The following is a 16302-nucleotide window of genomic DNA, read 5'->3' as shown; positions in this document are numbered from 1 at the left end:
ATGTCTAAGTCACCCTGTGCCCATTATAGGTGGTGTGTTTATAATGTGTTTGTATATTGTTAATTGTTTTGTGTGCTCTCCTGTCCTGCTGATGCTTATTACAAGCTACGTGGATTTAACTATGGAGCCTGTATAGTGCCCTCAGTTGGTAGCAACAGTTAAATGAACTACCTGAATACTAAGGCTTGTTAATTTGCACATGCAAGAGAGAGATTTTGTGTTAATTGTCACCCCTTTATAAAAATGGCATTGTGTTATAATAAGTTGCTATATGTTGTCTGATATGATTTGGTAATTTGTATTTTATTGAAGTTGTCACAGCAATCTAAGACTAGTACTGATTTAGGGATTCCAGCCAAAGAATTGTCGTACCTGTTGGCTGGCTGCACAATTCTTCTAGCCCTGGAACAAATCAAAGAGAGCTAGGCCCGAGATCCACAAATGTCTTTATAAAGACGAGCAATCACAATGCAGGCAGAGATGCAAACCTGCCTGGAAGAAGGGTTACAGAGGAATAGGCAGATGGGACCATACCTATCTGAAAGAAGGACTGCAGAGGGGACGATATTTGCCTGGAAGGAGAGCTGCAGCCTGGTCGGATACAAAAGCTTCAGAGAAACCCCAGTCAAGCAATTGCGACTGGGAATTAAGCACTCAGGGTCCCGGCAAGCAACTAAGAAGCAAACTGTGCCGAGGTACTCGGTCGGAGTACAGGTGTTTTAATTCTTAAAATTTCTGAAGAGAGATTGATTACTTAAAAATCCAATCCTTTTATTGAGTTTTATTTTATCTAAGGCGAGCTGTATTTTTGGAAATAAAGTGAAAAACAGTGCTGAATTTGTTGACCAGAGTTGCATGCTGATATGCCACACCATACCTAGAACCTAAATAAGTGAGTCATCTGATCACCATTATTATCCTGAGAAGAAGTTAACAATAATGCACCCTAATATTTTGGTTTTATATGTATTCTACATTAAAGTTCTGCATGTTTTATAGAGTGGACAGTATTGTGTATATACTTAAAAAAACAAAAAATGTTTGTAGCTTTACTGTTTTTTTCTTTTATGTGTATTCTGAGTGGGCCTACCCTTGGTATCAAACATCCAAAACGTTCTAAATGTGGCAGGGCACTATTGATTTTAGGGTGCAGTCTCACTGCCCTTATTTGTTCCCTTGTGTCCTGCTTTTGGAGACACCTAGGAACTGTCCCCTAGAATGTTGAGAGTGAGCACTTTTGACACGTTTAATGATGTCGCACTTTGTGCACTACATCAGTCTGATATACCTGTTTTGCAGGTGTGCAAGCCCCCTTTTTGGGAAGGTTAACACCTTTTGGCTATAATAAAACTAAAAAACCTAAATAGTTTTTCACGTTAAATTGCTGTAGTGGGGATTAGATTAGATACATTAAAGTTGTGCATGTTTATAGAGTGGACAGTATTATTTAACTACTTTTTTTTTTTTTTTAATAATGTTTGTAGCTTTAATGTTTTTCATTTTATGTGTTTTTTTTAGTGGGCCTACCCTTGGTATCAGACATATATAAAAGTATGAACTCACTTACTTTTATTATACATAATATGAAATCCGATTTCTGGTGCTGGTTTTGTAATTCCATAGTAGCAAAATTATAACGGATCAAAAGAAAGATCGCACTTTCAGTAAATCAAAACTAGTTAAGCAAGGTAATTTCTTATAAGTATGGGCCTATTAGTAAAATGAACAACATGGTCGAAAACCAGACTTTGTATGTGAAAATGGGCCAGGTGAAAAAAAGAGAAAAAATAAAAATATTTACACAGATTATAATTTTTATTTTTGTAAAGGGTAATTGATGGCTAGATGATCCACAACAAGGTGAGATGCAGCAACCTAACAAAGGCAAAGACGGAGAAATAGAAAAGGCGTATTACTGATACCGGAGAAACTGACGGAAGCCAAGCACAGAGAGATGGACACAGGTTTCTTCAGGAAGGAAGAGATTCTTTATTCGGTTCACCGATCGGGACTCAGAGGGACTAATGTCACCAAAATACAACAAGTTCTGAGCCCCGGACAATAGTGTAGGCTCCTTATATAGGCATGTAACTCCTCCCATAATAAGCTCCACCCACACATTCTCTTAACCAATCAAAACGAATATGAACTAACTTCCTGTTTGACCGCATGGCTTGCCCAGCACAATGGAGGAGGGGAATACTACATCCGGTATTCTCGCACATGCTCCGTACACTACTGATTGTATCTTTGCCACGTGCAGCCAACCGACCGATACACCAGTATATACACATGCACATGCCACGTGGTAATCTCGGCCTACTAAATTTATTTTTACCGAGATTCCACCACATTACCAGATCTATCAGAGCTTAACGTAAAGCAGGAACTAGGAAGTAACTAAACTAAGTAAAGACCACAGGCCAGGAGCAGGGCCGGACTGGCCCACCGGGGTACCGGGAAATTTCCCGGTGGGCCGCCGGCACCTGGGGCCGGGCAGACAGCTGGGTCTGCTGGCCGGCGGCCGCTGGCTGGGGGAGGTCTGCTGTCTCTGCTCCCCCGCCCTCGCGCGCAGCTTAATGAGACCGGCGCCGGAATATGACGTCATATTCCGGTGCCGGTCTCTTGCTAGCGCGCGAGGGCAGGGGAGCAGAGACAGAAGAGCCTGCTCCCCCTGCGGCCGCCAGCAGACCTCCCCAGCCAGCGGCTGCCGGCCAGCAGACCTCCCCCAGCCAGCGGCCGCCATCCAGCAGACCTCCCCAGCCAGCCCGGCCAGCAGACCTCCCCCAGCCAGCGGCCAGCAGAAGACCTCCCCCTGCGTCCACTAGCCCACCCAGCCGGTCACCAACAGGTAAAATATGTAATTCTGTCAGTGTCAGTGTGAGTGTATGTGTGTCTGTGTCTGTGTCATGGTGTGTGTGTGTGTGTGTGTGTGTGTCTGTGTCATTGTGTGTGTGCGTGTGTCATTATGTGTGTGTCTGTGTGTCTGTGTGTATTTAAAAAGTGTTTTTACTCACCTTTTTTTTTTCTCCCCACGCCGTGCTGGTCTCCCCTCGACTGGCCCTGCCTCTATGGCTGAGATCATCAAGCATGATGATCTGAGCCAATCCAATGCTCTACCATAGGATTGGCTGCAAAGGTGCTGCACACTGTGCAATCACGCTGTGCAGCACTGACACAGGAAGCACCTCTAGTGACTGTCTGAGTGACTGTCACTAGAGGTGTCACCAGGGCCGTCTTTAACATTGATTGGACCCTGGGCAAGCATTTGTTTGGGGCCCCTGCATCCTGCCATCCCTCGCCCTCCCCCGAAACTTTCACTCTCTGGCATGCAATCACGCCCTCCACCCCAACACAGTGGCAGAACTAATGTAGACAGGGCCCTGGTGCAAGACATTGTTTTGAGCCACCCCTCTAGCGCAAGAGCAGAGAAAAGATAGATCCTCATCTGTTGTACAATTCCCACGATGCTATGCCAGCTGGGGATCTACCATTTGACCATTCTTGCAGGGCTGTATTTGTGAGCAGTGTTTGTGCATTTGAATGTGAGCATGTTGTTGTATACAGTATGTGTGTGCACGTAGGGTGTAGTATTGGTGTTTAAGTGTAGGGATGTGTTTCTATATACTTTTTGAGTTTGAATTCAGGGGTGTGTTTGTATGTAATGTTTGCAGGGGTGTGGTTGCATGTTGTGTTTGATTGCCTTGATGAATGATATACATTGACAGATATACATACACATTAGCACACTGATACATGCAAACATCTGGACACATGCACACACTGACAAAGACTGGCGTATAGACACACAGCCACATACATAAATACACGTGCACACACAGAGATAAAGACACTGGCACATCCACACACAGAGATACACACTTACACACCGACACAGATATATACACAAATACATGTGTATTTGTGTGCAGTGTTGGTGTAGGAATGCTGAGATGTATGCATTGGCACACAGATGCACTCTCACACAAACAGTGATACACACAGGAACACAGATACACATGCAGTGGTGTATTTGTGTGCATTGTTAATGTTGGAATGCAGGGTTGTATTTGTGTGCAATGTTAGATGGGATGTATGCATTGCCACACGCACAGATACACACTTACACACACAGCGTCAGATACACACACACACACAGTGTCAGATACACACTTACACACACAGTGTCAGATACACACACACAGTGTCAGATACACACACACACACACAGTCAGATACAAACACTGGCACAAACACAGCCAGATACACACACACAGTGAGATACACACACACACAGTGAGATACACACACACACACACACACAGTGAGATACACACACACTCAGATACACACACACATACAGTCAGATATACACACAGTCAGATATACACACAGTGAGATATACACACACACAGATACACAGTCAGATACACATACACATACAGTGAGATACACATACATACACACACACAATGAGATACACACACAGTCAGATGTACACACACACACAGATACACATACAGTCAGATAAACATACATACACACACAGAGTCAGATACACATACAGCCAGATACACATACACACACACAGTCATATGAATTCACATAGTTTAGTCACCCTCCTTACCTTTACAGAAGTGTGGCTTCCCTGTAGTCCAGTGGGAGCATGATGGCTGAGATTGATGGGAGTCTTCTTCTTGGTCTGTACCTCCTCCTTCTCTCCATGTATGTCTAATCCTCCCCAGAGGCACTCTGTTAAATGGGAGGAAGTGACCTCACAACACTTCCTCCCAGCAGGCCGGAAGACAGGGGCTCGGTCAGGAGCTCTCTTAAAGGGCCGGGGCCCCTGATTACATCACCTGCTGCAGCCCACTGGGATATTTCTAAGTATCCCGGTGGGCTGTTCAGACCTGGCTGCGGACAGGGGGCCCACAGGGCAGCTGCTTTGGGCCCCCCAGGAGCAACTGGGCCCTGGGCAGCTGCCCTGTTTGCCCCTTGTTAAAGACGGCCCTGGGTGTCACTAGGAAGCAATGTAAACACTGCATGTGAGTATGCGTAATGTATTATTAAATTAAAAGGACCAATATTATATATTAGAAAAAGAAATATATATATATATATATATTACTCAACCATCTGGGGTGGCAAGACATTGCCTTACATATTACATACGGCAATATATGGGGCTGGCATAGATTTTTTTTTCCAGGGCTGCTTTGTATCCCCAGTCCGGCCCTGGCCAGGAGGGGAACAAAAAAATAAAACACACAATACCAGACACAGGCAAGGGTCATGAGCACGATAAAAACGTCAGGAACAAGCTAGGGACTGGTACACAGGACAGGAAGTCGGACAAGCCAGGGACTGTTACACTGGTTTAGTAGGAAGATAAGCCAGGGACTGGAACACAAAATCAGGCAGAAGAAAACAGACTGGGTAAGAAAAAAAAAAAAACCTATCTCCAAGGATACAAAAAACACAGAAGGGCCAATATCAGCCAGATAGCCCTCCTTAAAGAGGGAGACCATGTAGTGCAGAAAGGTAGCTGTGTACCCACTGGTAACCTGCAAAAACAAACAATTGGAATAATCAGATGGGTCACAGTGAAGCAGATAAGGCTCTGGAAGTGCCCCAGGATTACAGATTCCACAGTGGCATAGCAAGCCGTGCACAGCAGCAGAGAGTGAGTTCAAGTCCTACCAGAGGCAAGTTTTCTTGACACAAAGTCAATATACCTGTATGAAGGGGAAAGGGGGGTATCAATATCAAATACAAAACCTAGAAGGACACTGGATGCATTGCGCGTCTAATACTTTATCAACATTATCTCAGCACTTCATACAGGTGTATGGACTTGGGTTATTTTGCATTTATATATATATTTTCTTTTTTATTTATTTAATTTTTTTTTTTTTTTACCTGGTCCATTTTCACATACAAGATGTGTTTTTCAACCATGATGTTCATTTTACTAATAAATACGTACATATACGAATTTGCCTCGCTGATTTTGTTTGGATTTATTGAAAGTACAGTCTTTCTTTTGATGCTTTTGGAAATTTCTTACCTTTCGATGTCACCAGTGAAGCAGGTTGTGGTTACTTGGTATGTTTCTATACTGCACTCAACTATATATGTAAGGGTTACATTTTTTTTGCACTACTATATTTAAGTATGTCACTGATATGCATAGTTTGGCTATTATATCCTAATTCTGCAATTAAATTAATTACAATTTTTTTTTATATAGTAAACCCTTGTACTAAGCGGGCTTTGTGAATTATTTACACAATTCTCTCATTACATCTTATTTTTGACCTATCATGGCCCAAAACTATGTTTGCTCTTTTTAAAGCGCATCAGATTTCATCTATACATTGTACTAGTAGTTTTGGTGGCAAATGTAAAAAAATTTAAATTCTTACCTGCTGCCAATTAATTCTTCTGCATAGACTCTATGTTGAAGTATTGATTGACAGGGAGAGGAGAAGAGACCTTCCACGGTCCTTATGCTTGCCATGCATGGCAACTGCAGCGCATGTGCTGTGGTTAATGTAAATTCCCTAACTGATGCTGTTAGTGCTGGCTAGGAAGAATAGGAGCAGAGTGATTAATGTCACTCTGTTAAGACGCCTGCTTCCTGGTAAGGAAGCCAGTGTGTCTGCATTACGGAAAAGGTTTGCCCAGCTTGAGGATGTGTCTCCAGGCAGGGCAAATAAACAAAGGGAGCCGGAGGAGCAAGGGCAGACCGGTGTGGGTATTACAGAAGTGTAACATCCACCTCTGTGAAGACAATGCGGTGACGGAGCAGTGGGACCAGTAACTCATGACTGGTGCCTTTTGAAACTGTTACAGGAACACTCCAAACACATAAAGGCACTTTAGATTGCTGAAGTACTATGTGTGAAGTGTGCCTTTTCTTTTTTTTTTTCTCTTTCAATTTCACAAAGTGCAGATTCCAATAGAAGCTTATATTGTTACACCCACCTGGCTGTCAAGACAGCTGGTCCTGTTACTTTCTGGTTTGGTTAGCTCAACTGAGCTAATCGCAAGAGGCAGCAATTGCTCAGAGCACATGCCTTGCAAAGACTTCTCATTAAGCTGCATTGGGAAGTCTGTGATTTGACAGCCACAGAAAAAAGAGGAGGGCTTGCAGCTTTTGCAAGCTATTTTTAGATCTACTCCCAATGAAAAAAATGCATAATTAATTGCATGCATGTCTTCATTGGAGTCATATGTACTAAACCAGGGGTAGGCAACCTTCGGCTCTACAGATGTTGTGGACTACATCTCCCTTGATGCTTTGCCAGCAATATGGCTGTAAAAGCATTATGGGAGATGTAGTCCAAAACATCTGTAGAGCCGAAGGTTGCCTATCCCTGTACTAAACAGTGATTGGACCTGCCTACTTTCTAGGCAGGCCTGCCCATTTCAGTGCAGCAATTTGCATCATTGTTGAATGCCCCACGGAAAGCTCATCAAAGATACCTATAATACAGAAAACCTCAGAAAAACACTTTGCCCATTTATGATTTAAAATTATGTAAATATATTAACATAAAATGATCTGTATAGAGATTCCATTATATTGGAAATGTATTACATTAACAATATTAAGAGGCAGGACAAAATGCGTTGTCAAGGCAGTCCTGGCATGTCATCTGCCATGAATGGGTTAACATGTGCGTTGAGGTGAGAGGTCAGGAAATCGTATGAGATGTGAGGTTCGCAAACAGCCTTTTGGGTGGAGTGCATAAAGTGTTGAGAGATCACATTGAAATGTTTGCAAAGACTGGCTGATTTTTCTCTGCTTTATAGCATTTTTGGATTTCATTGCAAATTGGTAGGAAACATGCCAAGGTGAGATTACAGCCACATTTGTATTAAAATTGGTTTTGGTTATGGCAACTTGATTTATTATTTTTAATGAGATGTGTTCATTATATCATAGGAGTTTGTTCACTAAATTTTAAGTGATCCATGATTAAACTCTAAATGGCAAACTAAAGTCAAAATTAGCTGATCTGGAAAAATGATTCAACTCTGCATTATTTACAGTTTGGCTATTATTTTAGCATTAATTTTACCATTTGGTTATCACAATTCTCTGTTTAGTACGTAAGCCCAAATTCAGTACCTCACCAAATAATACTAACCTGTTGGTGCTATGTTTCTAATATAGTTCTTTTTAAATGCATTTGTTTTTCTTTTCTTCTTATACAATGTTTTCCCCATTTACATTGGAAGTGATTTGATATCAGAATTTAATTTCATTCTTGACTGCCAACATATTCCAAGGTGCTATAAGTTACACATCATTATGATGGAAAGAAAAAAAGTATGGAGAAGGCTTGGAAGAGTCATGATACAAAACATGCCACGTCATCTGTAAAACACGGTGGAGCGGTGTGATGGCATTAGCATACATGGCTTCCAATGGCACTGGGTCACTAGTGTTTATTGATGATGTGACAGAAGACAGGAGCAACCAGATAAATTCTGAAGTGTATAGGGATATATAGCCACAGAGCATAAAATGGGACGCACTCGTCACTCTGAGCCTCCCCAGACCCCGATGGGGTTCCCAGCCTGGACCTCACACTGGACCTATGGATGGATTCCTCAGCACACTGTTTGGCATGTGTGGAGGGAGTGAGAGCTCCAAGATGCCGTTGGTCTCCCTGGCATTCCCAGCGGGCTCCGAACACAAAGCACACGACAGGATTGGGGAGTAATTGAGAACCATGGCTGCTGCTATGGCCACCAAGGCTGATCTGCAGCTACTCACTGCCTCACTAAAGGAAGCGGTGCGAGCGGAGGTGGCTGGACTGCGGACCGAAGTCACTGCACGGGAAGGCCACATTCAAACACTGGAGCACTTGGCTGAGGCACGTCTGCCCACGATGCGACCTCTGACACGGTGGTGGTGCATCAAGGTGTAATGCTGCTAGCCATGAGCCGATTTGGACAACCGAGGCTGGCGATGTAATATTATGGTACGGGGGTGCCAGAAGGGGAGGAAAATGTTGAGGAGACACGCTCTGGTCTGTTCAGGGTGCTAGTAGAAAATACTGCACCAGCACAGTTTAACTTTGAAAGGGCCCATAGAATGGCAAGACCGCGAACAGATGATAACCTTTCTTGAGATCTCATATGCTGCATGCACTCCTTCCCAGTCAAGAATGCCATAATGATGATGGCCCGTGATAGACCTTCGTGGGAGTACCGCGGAGACCAGGTGTCCCTGTACAACAACCTTTCTCCCCTTACGCTGGAAGCGAGGCAAGCGTTGAGGCCTGTGACTACTGCCCTGCGAGACCGCAATATCTGTTACAAGTGGGGCTTTCCGTTCGCACTTCTGGCAAGCTATTCACACGGCTGAGCCTCCGTAAGATGACCAGAGTAGGTACCCCAGTTCCTGGAGGACATGAGGCTGCCTCCCACCAATGTCATCAATTGGGTGCTGGGGCCCTTGAAGCAGAGGCCTCGGCCACGTAGAGCTCCCAGACGTCATGGAAGTGGATCTACACTGGGCCCTCCCCACGACAGTGCCCCTGCTGCACCAGAGGAATTTGATTCCAGAGTGGACACTCCCTACTTGATTTCACTTGCGCATTCATGGTGTCTACACCAGTCCTGAGGTACATTCTTTATCCCTCCACTCCACTGATATTTATTTTTTCAATATTTTTACATATGGAGGCATCTGGCAAAGTAACTTTTGTGGACCTACAATTAATGGGAAATATCCTGCATTTTTGATTTGTTGGGTGGTGGGAGTTTGGGGACTCTCCATACGTCATACTTCATCTTCTGGTTGGGTCTTTGCTGCACTCCTGACTGGAACTGCCATCAGCGTTCTCTCCCAGCCTTGCTTTATTGTATCTGGGGAAGCCTACCATGGTAAAGGTTTTTTGTTTTGTTTTTTCATATACTCTTTTTTTGGGTGGGATTTTTGGAACATGGAGTATGTTTCACATTGAGTCGGATTATGCCCCTTATCTTCTACCTATATTTGTTTTTTCTCTTGCTTATGCTCAGATGTACAAAAAAATGTTAGAACCCTTGACGTACCCATGTGTCATAAACGTATCGACTACACTGAAGTAGAGCAGGGAGGGGGCTGTACGCTTGCACCTTTCTGGGTGGTGGGGGAGTATCCGCCACGGTAAGATTGCAGTTGGCGGATGCGGATGTAGGCTACTCAAGCAAGTTCTACCATAAGGGGTGTGGGAGAGCTATTTGGGAGGGTGTTACCAGAGTTCCTCTCATTGAATTGTAGAAGGAGGTGATACAACATGAGGGGGAAATGGAGCGGAAATAGCATTTACTAACAGATAACTGGGGAAGGGGGAGGGGTAGAGGGATCATGGAACTGGGGACCGCATATTGCAATTAGATGTTAGAAGGAAAGAAAATGAGAAAACAACAATAAAAACTTTAACAAAAAGGAAGGGAGGAGGGAAAAAAAAGAACAAAATGGGGGGTGGAAGTGATGAAATGAAAAAACAATAGGGCAGGCTCAGTTGAACCCATGTCCATCTACGAACCCATATGGAATTCTTAACTATGGTACCTCTGCCACAATTTTCCTATAACTAATTTCATGTACTATTTGGTAGTTGGTAATGCTTTTAGATGGCTATCCGCTAACCTATAGGGGTGCCTTCTGATGCATAGTGGTGAGTATTACGATTCCGACTCCCGCCCTATAATTTACACACATCCTGGAATATGTTCCTCTAGAGGTTAAATATGAGTAGGGGGAGGTGGGAGGGAAAGGGGGAACACAAGAGTGGAACAATGTCTATTGTGTAATGGTATTGTGCAATTCCTCTCATCCTATTTCCCTCTATTGTTATCCTTATTTTATTCTTTTTTGCTCTCACACTGCCTCCATGTGTGGAGAACATGGGTTATGGGGTGGGGGGTTGGTGGGGTCTGACTGGCCACAGGTTGTGGGATCCTTGCAGGGCTGCCACCAGAAATTTTGGGGCCCCTGGGGCCTGCCCCCAAGTCAGTCCACATGACCCGCCCCAAGTCCGCCCACATGACCCGCCCCCAAATCCACCCACAGGGCCCATCTTAAGTCCACCAACAAGGATGAAGTGTGTGTACTGAATTTGTTTGTGTGTGTATAGTGGCTATAGAATGTGTGTAGTGGATACAAAGTGTGTGAGTAAAGTGGATACGCTGTTTATAGTGGATTCAGATTGTATGTTTGTGTAGTGGACAGAGTGTGTGTGTATAGTGAATGCAGAGTGTGTGTTTGTGTAGTGGATGCAGAGTGTGTGTTTGTGTAGTGGAAGTAGTGTGTATAGTGGAAGTAGAGTGTGTATAGTGAATGCAGTGTGTGTTTGTGTAGTAGATGCTGTGTGTGTGTGTAGTGGATTATGTGTGTAGTGAATGCAGTGTGTGTTTTGTAGTGGATGATGTGTGTAGTGGATGCAGTTTGTGTGTTTATGTAGTGGATGATGTGTATGGTTGTGTAGTGGATGCAGTTAGTGTGGTTGTGTAGTGGATGCAGTGTGTGTATTTGGGCAGTGGATGATGTGTATGGTTGTGTAGTGGATTATGTGGATGATGTGTATGGTTGTGTAGTGGATGCAGTGTTTGTGTAGTGGATGATGTGTATGATTGTGTAGTGGATACAGTTTGTGTGTTTATGTAGTGGATGATGTGTGTGGTTGTGTAGTGGATGCAGTTTGTGTGTTTATGTAGTGGATGATGTGTGTGGTTGTGTAGTGGATGCAGTTTGTGTGTTTATGTAGTGGATGATGTGTGTGGTTGTGTAGTGGATGCAGTTTGTGTGTTTATGTAGTGTATGATGTGTATGGTTGTGTAGTGGATGTTGTGTATGGTTGTGTAGTGGATGCAGTTTGTGTGTTTATGTAGTGGATGATGTGTGTGGTTGTGTAGTGGATGCAGTTTGTCTGTTTTATGTAGTGGATGGTGTGTATGGTTGTGTAGTGGATGATGTGGATGGTTGTGTGGTGGATGCAGTTTGTGTGTTTATGTAGTGGATGATGTGTGTGGTTGTGTAGTGGATGATGTGTGTGGTTGTGTAGTGGATGATGTGTATGGTTGTGTAGTGGATGATGTGTGTGGTTGTGTAGTGGATGATGTGTGTGGTTGTGTAGTGGATGATGTGTGTGGTTGTGTAGTGGATGCAGTTTGTGTTATGTAGTGGATGATGTGTATGGTTGTGTAGTGGATGCAGTTTGTGTGTTTATGTAGTGGATGATGTGTATGGTTGTGTAGTGGATGATGTGTATGGTTGTGTAGGCATTTTTTTTTTAGTTAAACATTTTTTGTAAAATATTTAACCCCTTAAGGACCAAACTTCTGGAATAAAAGGGAATCATGACATGTCATGTGTCCTTAAATAAATTTTTGTAAAAAAATGTTTAGTCCCCCCCCCCCACCCTCTCTGCTTGTTTCCTGGCCAGGGAGGGGGCTATGGCATTCCTTGGTGGTCTGGTGGCAAGGACTGTGCAGTGGGGGCCCAGCAAGCGCTTACTTACCTTCCCAATAGCTCCCTTCAGCTCCCCTGTGTAAATCTCGCGGCCTGGTGTGCCGCGCCATGGTAACCCGGCAACGCTCTGACGGCCGTGGGACACGCAAAATTTACATAGGGGAGCTGAGGGGAGTTGCTGGGAAGGTAAGTAAGCAGAAGCACGGGTTTGTAATGTTCCCGGCGGTCCTGGTACGTATTATCGGCTAGATCGGTATGTCTATAGGCCGATACCGATATTGCCGAAAATACAGAATATCGGCAGATTTCGGCCAGACCGATAATCAGTCGATCCCTACTTAGTAGGGTCTCCCCAAGCAGCTCTTGTTGCTTCTTGTAGCCCTGTCTTGCTCATTGTCTGAACTTATTAATCGAAAGACTCAGCCTTACAGGGCAGAGTTTTCTTAGTGGCAGGAGTTTCAGCAGATGGGATGGCAGTGGTGGGCAACCAATGAGCCCCAGGTAAGTTGTCAATCCATTCTTAATGGTTTACCACTCTGGGAGAGCACCTGTTCCAAATTATTATGCAAATTATATTTTTCTCATTTAGCTGAATAATTGTAAATAACAGGCAGCATAATTCTCATGTTATCAACTATTAAGAGTGCAATTCAAACATGAACTTACAATGCTCTGTTCTAAATTATTACGCACAGAAAGTTTCAAAACACTTGACATTTGCACAGACGTTATTCGGCATGTGCTAAAACTTTATATAACCTTTTGCACAGACGTTATTCGTCATGCACTATAACCTCATACTAAATAAGACACGGACACAGTTAATTCTGTTGGAGTACAAAGTCCACAGCTTTTATTAATTAAATTATTAATTAAATCAGAAATTAGCATAATTAACATAATTTAGGGTCATTGTCCAACTACACCTTAAATTACTATACCCCCCACACAGTACCCCTGACAATGACCCTACCAATTGAACAATATATAACCAAATAACAATTAACTTGAAACACGGCCTACCAAAGAGGCCCCACATCATATTGATAACTGTAGGGGTGTACCTCAGACACCCCTACACCCCCAGGTTCGTCACCACCGAAGAGCTAGAACCAACCAGTCCTTAATTCCATCAGGCCTACACCTCGGCCTGTCCAGTTCAAACTCCACGCCAAATTCCAATTTTTACTATGCCCTGTTCCGCCACAGCACATGGCTTGACCTCCTTAAGCGCATGTGCGACCCCCACCACACCTAAACAGGTCCTGCTCAATACCTTCGTGGAAGCCAAGGTTCAACAAATCATTCCCCACGTCTGACAGGTGTACCCCGTCCCTCCTAAAATACCCAGGCAACATGCCCTCCAACTCCCTGTGCCGCACCACTATGCCCCCAGAACGTCTGATAAAAACTGCCATCATCTTATTAATTTTACCCCTTGATCGAGCTATTGCAGCCGGATCCCTGGCGTGTCTCCACGCAAAGCGCGGAACCATCTCGGACCACACCACCACCACGCCTGGAACCAGCTCCCTCAGCCGATCCACATCTCTTTTCATCCTCCTCACCAACTCCCTTTGGGGAATCCCACCTAAGTCGTTCCCCCCTCCGTGAATCAACACTACATCCGGGACCGACCCACCAACCACTTTTCGAAACAAGAAACTACATAAACTCTGCCAACTAGCGCCCCTAAAACCAAACCAATATAGAGTCACTCGTTCCAATGGAAAGCCCAGCTGTGATCCGCTTCTGCGAACTGCGGCTCTCTTCTCCGCCCAGTACACATACGAGTGGCCCAGCAACCAAACTTCCAAACCTGAAAAGAGACAAAATTAGTAGCAGAAAAAAGGCAACGTCCCCAACCCAAATTCGTGCACCCAAGCAATTACACCAACTTATCCGGCCTTACATACGAGCGGAATCGCACGGATTCCCACCTCCCTATTTGTTTGATCCTCTCGTCCCCCAAACCTAAACGCGCAGCTTCCGTCGCTGCCCCAATGCGAAAAGAGTGCATCCCAAATTGACTCGGTTCCAGGCCCAACTTCTGCAATCCCATCCTAAAGACCCGCAGAAACTGAAATCGTGACAACGCCGAGCCATCGGCGTGTAAAAAGAAACAACCCTTCCCTTCCGGCCGAACCTCACAGTACCTTGTGCCGCAAGCCACCGGGCAAGCCCCTGATCCTGGCAACTCATACAGTACCACCGCACATCCTTTGCCGTAAACGTCCGTTTTAGACCGGCGTAGCCATATCTGCACCCGATCACTACCTATGACCACGTCCTCGAACATCAAACCGCCGTTCCCCAACTTGTTGGCACTCACCAGCTCACTAATGCGAAAAGCACCAAAAAACGCCCAGACAAACGCCCCAGAAAATAGTGCTACCTCGGAAGGGGAATTACACAGATCGATCAACACCCCTAACAGGTTTTGCAAGACCGAAAACGACACTGGCCGCCTCGGGTCCGCGAGCTTCTTACCCCTCTTAAAGCCCTTCAAAGCCTGGCGTATTAGAAAATTCTTCGTAATGTCCTCCCACCCGTTGAACTTGAACAAAAACGCCATGGCAGACATGCACCTATCTATCACGGCCGGTGACGCCTGTTTAGCAAACAAGCGACACAGTACCCACAACAGCACGTCCACCCTCTGCCCCTGCGAACTGTCACCCCCTACCTGCTGTACCGCCTCGTCCCATTCTTTCCAAACCTTGACGTAGCCCGACCAAGTGCTCGGCGCCAGAGAATTCTTTATACACTCCCCAAGCATGCGGTCCCGAGCTGCCACATCTCGCCAGGGCAAGCCTGCCCCTGCGCCATAGCTTCCGGCGCCGCTTCCCGAAATCGTTCCCACTGAAAACGAGAAAGCGCATCAGCTACCACATTCAACATACCAGGGATGTGCCTAGCCCTAAATACCAAATTGAAAGACATACAGAGAAGGACAAAACGCCGCAGCAAACACAAAACAGGGGGAGACGACGCCGACAAACTATTGATCGCCTGTACTACCGCCATGTTATCTGAGTGAAATACAATATGCTTGTTGGACAACACCTGTCCCCACAAACTCACCGCTACCACCACCACCGGGAATAGCTCCAGGAACGCCAGGTTTTTAATCAGCGAGCTCTGCCTCCAGGCCTCAGGCCATGGCTCGGCGCACCAGTGACCCCCCAGGTAAGCCCCAAAGCCTATGCTACCAGAAGCGTCGGTGAACAGACCAACAACCTCCCCTGATGCCGCCGGCTCTCGAAAAATAACCGTCCCATTAAAAGCCTGCAAGAACCGGTCCCACACCATTAAATCCGCCTTCATATCCGCCGAAACCCTGATGTAATGCGACGGCAGTCGCACCTTGCTCGTAGCTTGCGCTAGGCGCCTACAGAAAACCCTCCCCATGGGTATGACCGGCACGCGAAATTAAGGCTCCCCACCAGCGATTGGAGCCCACGCAGTGTCACCTTCTAGGCCCTCCCTACCGTTGCCACCAGCTCGCGTAGCCGTGATAATTTGTCCCCCGGTAGCCTGCATTCCCATTTACCGGAGTCAATTTCTAAACCCAAAAAACTAAGGCACGTCGTAGGCCCTACCGTCTTGTCCTCCGCCAGGGGAACCCCTACTTTGTGCGCCACCCATTGAAACACGTCCAATATCTGTTTACAACGGTCCGAGTCCCGCGGGCCCACGCAAAGAAAGTCATCGAGGTAATGCACCACCGCGCCCCCTGCCGACTCCGTCCGCACAACCCACTCCAAGAAGGTACTAAACCTCTCGAAATAGGCGCATGAGATCGAACACCCCATAGGCAGGCACAG

This window comes from Pelobates fuscus, chromosome 1 (assembly GCF_036172605.1).
Source record: "Pelobates fuscus isolate aPelFus1 chromosome 1, aPelFus1.pri, whole genome shotgun sequence".
In the NCBI taxonomy this organism is placed as follows: Eukaryota; Metazoa; Chordata; class Amphibia; order Anura; family Pelobatidae; genus Pelobates; species Pelobates fuscus.
This window is presented reverse-complemented; position numbering follows the sequence as displayed.